We start from the raw sequence: 6,966 nt of genomic DNA, 5'->3' as shown, positions 1-6,966 counted from the left end.
TGTCATGAATGCTTTCATCCATGTTAAGCCCCTATTGTCCTTTTATTTTCAGTTTTTAATTTTGTTGAATAGATTAGTATCTCTTTTATGAGATTTTTTTAGTTTCTATTATGGAGATTTCCTTCTCCCTTATGGGAGTTGTGAGTAGGGTGTTTTTTGTTTTTAGGAATGAGAAATTGTTTTCATTGGTTGAAATTGGAGACTCAACATGAAGATATTGGAATCTTGGATGCGGTAAACATGGTTCAATCAAGAATGTTCTTCCCAAACTATGTCAGAATGATAGACTTCCTCATCAATAGCTGTTTGATTCAACAAATACAATGGTTCATTTTAGTTTTTTCAAAGACGAATTTGATTTAACCTTATTTGATTGTATCTTACTTTTTTTAATATCTATTGTAGATGCCGTTTGGCCAATTTTTCCTTAAAAAAAATGACCATGCTCTAATGTTTCACAGAATTAGACGAATACCGGCTGCATTACGCTGCTTGTTATGTCAGGCGCTCAGGCCATTGAAACATCTATTACTTAAAGAAATGATAATTGCGAGGGCCATGGGCCGAGACACCGGGTAGACACTCTTAAATCCGCCACTGATTACTAGTTCTAAATTTGTGTTGTGCCCGTACACATAGTAACCAACAAGTCAATGGCGCATTCAAAAGCACCATAGTTCACAGTATTCATACAGATAATTGATGAGAATAAATTTGCATGTTCATCTGTTATAAACAGGGGCGGTTCTTGGGCCATGCAGTATAGGCGACGGAATAGGGCCCCCAAAATACAAGGGCCCCAAAATATATATTTATATCAAATGTTTGATAGAAAAACAAAAGTAAATCATTTGGATTAGTGGTAAAGTTGTAAGGGAAGGGGAAGTGGAACGTGGGTTCAAATTTTGACAACAACCAAAATTTATTGTTTTAATTTTATTGAATGTTTCCGACATAACTATCACGCGGGCCACAACGTATTTATTAGGTAAATTTTACCTATTTTTTTCTTTAGTTGATTTAAGTCGGTCAATTTTCATATTCCCCAAACTCCATTAATGGTAATCTCTCCTCACAACTCTCTCTCCTCTTAACTATCTCTTTCTACTCATCTTTCCATCTAAGAAAAAGTATTTTCTATACTAGTAATTAATTATCAAAATGATCACTTCTCTCAACTCTCTCTTTTTATTCAATCACTCCTTTTTTTTTATACGTAAATATCTGTTTGTTTACAATTTCTTGATATGCTAAAAAATATCCTTCTGAACATGGAAAAAACTTTTTAAGTAGATGTATTTATAATTTTAATATGGTGTAATTAGACATTTTTCATTTTCAAAGTAACTTTTTTAAATTGAGAATCATATATCTTTTATAAATTACAAAGGGCCCAATTATAAAGAGTGTATAGGGCCCCGTTATGTTTGCCCCTCCCCTGGTTATAAACTGTTAGGTGTGTGATCAATGAGAGAACCGGATATCCACTCCAAGGCACGGAAACTACGCTTTCCTATTAGTTTAATTTCGCCCCTCTAGGATCACCGGGTTAACACGAAATAACTAATGAGATACAATGGAGAGAACAATCCACTTAGATGATCTTCTAAGTGAATCAAACAAGAACTTGTGTTTTGTGTTTGTGAAGAACACTCAAGAGAAGATTGCAAGTTTTCTCTTAAGCTAAGCAAGAAGTATTTGAGAGAGTATAGAATAGAAAATTCTGATTTTCTTCTAACCCCTCACTCATAGGAATTCCAAGGTTTATATAGGAAGAATAAACCTTTCATTGACTAGAGTATCTAAACCATAACCCCCATTTTAATCACCCATCAAAGGCCTTTAATCAGCTGATTTAAGGACCTTAAAGGTCATTAAAATGAGGCCATAACATCACAACGGACATAAAACCGTCAAGGCATCTTTTCGCATTCCAAGGCAGAAGACACGTCGCGACTCGCGAAAAAGCTCGCGAGTCGCGAGGCGCTGGTCCGACCCGCGACCTGTCGCGACCGCGACAGACTGGTTCGCGACTCGCGACGGTTGTCGCGACTCGCGGCCAGTCTTCTGTCTCCCTTGGTTTATCAATGCGTTTTGCCACTTGATGCACTCTAGCCTTTTGCATACTAGACCTCCTCCTCTTCTAGTACATACCCTTATGAGTTTCAAACCCATTACCCTATAAATGTTCCAACAATCCTCCTCCATTTATAGGGTAATGTTGAAAAGTTTTTCAACTTGCTATAAATCGCAAACACACATGTTCATGCATCATGGAAATATCTAACGATTGAATTTCCATTTAGTAAAAGTAATCTTTACAATAATTTAGATCATAATGATAGACAAAGCTTTGAATCATATAACCATTACAAATTATTGAAGTTACTAATACACACAAACATAAACTAGGTTCTTAAAACCTCCGACACCTATGAAGCCTTGGTGTCCATATCCATTCATAAGCATTCCAAGTCAAGCCTTAGACTTGATGAAGCGGCCAAACTTCTAGCTTACATAGGTAAATCTTTCCGGACATGCTCCTACAATTGAGCACCTTATCAAAGATTTATTAAGAATAAAATTCAACCTCTTTATCATTGTAGCAACAAGCACTAACCTCGGGTATTATAAACAAGTGCTCCCAACCTCTTAGAGAAGTACTATCCTCCTTGAATTTGAGATCTAACGTTGTATTAGACATCAAATAGAGTTTTCCTTCACCATAGGTTGATCAATAGGCTTAAGACCCATCCCTTTGTTCATTTTGTTCACTAGTTCCCTTGACAACGGTTTTGTAAACGTATCCGCCAAGTTCAAACTAGACCGAACAAAATTAATAGTTATACAACTATTCCTTATCATTTCCCGCACATAGCTATGTCTAACTCCAATGTGCCTTGACTTGCCATTGTAGACTTCACTATATGCTTTAGCTATGGTTGATGCACTATCACAATGGATAGCAAGAGGTGACATTGGTTTCACCCATAAGTCCACCTCACTCAACACATTCCTTAGCCATTCCGCTTCTTGGCAACAAGAAGCCAAAGCAATGAATTCCGATGCCATAGTGGAATCCGTTATACATGTTTGCTTCTTGGATGCCCATGAAATGGCACCTCCTCCAAGAAGAAACACCCAACCACTAGTGGATGAATAATCTTCCTTATTCGAAATCCAACTAGCATCCGAGTAACCTTCTAAGATAGAAGGTTCTCTATTGTATGTTATGACATAATCCAAGGTCTTATTCAAGTACCTTAACACTCTTCTCAATGCTTGCCAATGCAACATACTAGGATTACTAGTATACCTACTGAGCTTGCCAATAGCAAAGGCTATATCCGGCCGAGTGCTAGTCATAGCATACATCAAGCTTCCAATTAAGCTTGCATACTCCAATTGTGAAATTGGAGTACCACTACTCGGAACCAAGTGAATACTAGGATCCATAGGAGTAGCAAAATGAGTCGAATTTGACTCATTATACCTCTTGACCACTTTCTCAATATAATGAGATTGTGATAAAGAAAACGACCCTTTCCCTCTTATTATTCTAATACCTAGAATAACATCCGCTTCACCCAAATCTTTCATGGAGAAGCTAGAGGAAAGGAAGACTTTGGTCTTTTCCACTTGTTCCAAATCAGTCCCAAAAATAAGCATATCATCAACATATAAGCAAATTATAACTCCTTTACCGTTATTATCAAATTTGCTATATACACACTTATCGGACTGATTTATTTTGAACCCACTAGACAACACAACTTCATCAAAATTTTTGATGCCATTGCTTAGGTGCTTGTTTAAGACCATACAAAGATCTAACAATTTACAAACTTTAGTTTCTTGACCTTTAACCACAAACCCTTCAGGTTGATTCATGTACACTTCCTCCTCCAATTCACCATTAAGAAAAGCAGTTTTTACATCCATTTGGTGAATTACTAGACCATGAATCGCAGCTAATGCTATCAATAGTCTAATAGTAGCTATTCTAGCTACTGGAGCATAAGTATCAAAGTAATCGATACCATATCTTTGCCTAAAACCTTGGACCACTAATCGGCCTTATGTTTTAGTATGGTTCCATCGATTTTCTTTTTCCTTACAAAAATCCATTTACAACCTAGGGTTTGCAACCGGGAGGTAAATTAGCTAAAATCCAAGTGTGATTACCCATTATAGAATCCATTTCATCATTCACTGCCTCTTTCCAAACGAATCATAATCTCATAAACCTAGGACTCTCCATATTGTAACAATATGAAATTTGAGTCGAAATTGACTCCCTTGACCCTTCAACTAAATATAGTTGAAAATCCGGTCCAAAAGATTTCTCTTTTCTAATTCTTTACTTTTCCTAATTTCCGGTGTTGTAGTATCATGATCATTTAATGTCATCTACAACATTGGAACTAGTACTAGGTATCATGTCCTTTGGTCTTGGAATCGATGAGAATCTAGTCTCATCAAATATTGCATCCCTTGACTCTATCACGGAGTGAATAGAGACAAAGTCATTGGGCTCAATGACATAAAACCTATAGGCTTTGCTATGTACCGCATAGCCTATAAAAATGCAATCAATTCCTTTTTCACCTAAAGTTTTCCTTTTAGGTTCCGTCAATTTGACAATTGCCCTACAACCCCATACCTTAAGGTAATTGAGATTAGGCTTTTTATTACACCAAAGTTCATAAGGGGTAGTCTTATTCCTTTTATTAGGAACTCGATTTAAAATGTAACATGCAGTTAAAATTGCATCACCCCAAAAACCGTCATTAAGACCCGAATTAGAAAGCATGTATTAACCATTTCTTTTAGGACCCTATTTTTCCTTTCCGCTATACCATTACTTTGAGGTGAGTATGGGGCGGTTGTTTCATGAATTACACCAATGGAACTAAAATAACTTGGATTATAATATTCACCACCCCTATCCGTTCGAAGTCTTTTAATCTTTTGATTAAGTTGGAGTTCCACTTCGATTTTAAAGGTCTTAAACTTTTCTAGTGCTTCATCTTTAGTAAATAAAAATATATGTAACAAAACCTTGAAAAATCATCAATAAAAGTTACAAATATTTTTTATTTCCTAAAGAAGGTGAACTATGAAAGTCACACAAGTCACTATGCACCAATTCAAGCAATACCGTTTGTCTAGTCACACTAGGATAAGGATTTTTTGTAATTTTATTTAGCACGCAAGTGTGACACTTCTCTAACTTTAAATCGAAAGGAGGTATCAACCCCATTTTAGACATGTCATATAATCTACGATAATTCACATGACATAAACGATTGTGCCATAGAGAAGAAACATCAAGCATGTAAATAGAACTAGTACCAATTTTATTATCAATACTAAATTTAAACATTCCATTACAAAAGAAACCTTGTCCAACAAAAATACCACCCTTGGAAAGTACAAATTTATCCGACTCAAAAACAACTTTAAAACCATACTTATTCAAGAGACCTCCTGACAAGATTCTTCCTAACTTCCGGTACATACACAACATCCCGGAGAGTTAAAGTCTTTCCCGAGGTTAACAAAATTCTACTTGGCCTACCTCTAGCCTTTACCGTAGAATCATTCCCCATATACAAGATTGGACCATCATCCAAATCTTTCAAAGACTTGAAGAAATCCTTGTTATTGCACACATGTCTAGAGGCTCCCGAATCTATCCACCAAGAATCATCAACCTGCACACACATAATTTCAGAAATCATAGCAACAAAATGCATTTCTTCAATTACATTAACATGTGCATTGTTACCTTGGTTTTGAACAACACTAGGTTGTGTGTTCTTTGTCTTCTTCTTGTTGTTAGAAGGACAATCCCTCTTAAGATGAGGACCATTGCATATCCAACAAGAGAGGGTCTTCCTCTTCTTGTTTGCAACATTTTGTTATGTTGTTGTTGTTGTTGTTGGATTTCTTGGTCTTACTAGACCCACCAACCTCTACCAAATTAACGGTAGATTTAGGAATACTAAGAGTAGTATCCTTAACCCCATCTTGAGCCCGGATCCCCTCTTCAATACGAAGATGAGTTCCTAATTGCTCCATGGACATGTCTTCCTTTTTATGTTTTAAAAGATGTTTTGTATCTTTCCAAGAATTTGGTAATTTGTCAATGATTGAGGCAACCGCAATTGCCTCATCCATCACCATACCATGTGATCTTATTTGGTTCAAAATATGATGAACCTCATGGAATTGCTCCATAATAGGCCGATCATTAGTCATTTTAAAAGAATTAAAATTACTAACAAGGAATTTCTTACTTGAAGCATCTTCCGAAATGTACTTGGCCTCAAGAGCATCCCAAAGTTCCTTTGCACTCTCCACATTTTGGTAGAGATCAAACAACGGGTCGGTGAGAGAGTTGAGAATATGACCACGACAAATGTAGTCATCATTCTCCCACTTGATCCTCTTCCTAGTCTCAAGAGGCTCTTCCTCTCCATCTTCCGGGAGTGGTGGCATAGGAGTTGATAACACATACACCACATTCAAGGCGGTCAACAAGAAGTGCATCTTCTTTTGCCACCTCCGATAGCCCACCCCCTCAAACTTATCCAACTTTTGGAAGTTCATAGTCATGTCCTTGAGTGATTGAGCCATATCCGAAAAAAGAGAATTAAACTAATAGATTGTTAGTGTGTGATCAATGAGAGAACCGGATATCCACTCCAAGGCACGGAAACTACGCTTTCCTATTAGTTTAATTTCGCCCCTCTAGGATCACCGGGTTAACACGAAATAACTAATGAGATACAATGGAGAGAACAATCCACTTAGATGATCTTCTAAGTGAATCAAACAAGAACTTGTGTTTTGTGTTTGTGAAGAACACTCAAGAGAAGATTGCAATTTTCTCTTAAGCTAAGCAAGAAGTATTTTGAGAGAGTATAGAATAGAAAATTCTGATTTTCTTCTAACCCCTCA

Source organism: Beta vulgaris, chromosome 7, assembly GCF_026745355.1.
Source record: "Beta vulgaris subsp. vulgaris cultivar EL10 chromosome 7, EL10.2, whole genome shotgun sequence".
Lineage (NCBI taxonomy): Eukaryota > Viridiplantae > Streptophyta > Magnoliopsida > Caryophyllales > Amaranthaceae > Beta > Beta vulgaris.
The sequence above is the reverse complement of the archived record's forward strand: the minus strand, read 5'-3'. Positions refer to the sequence as shown.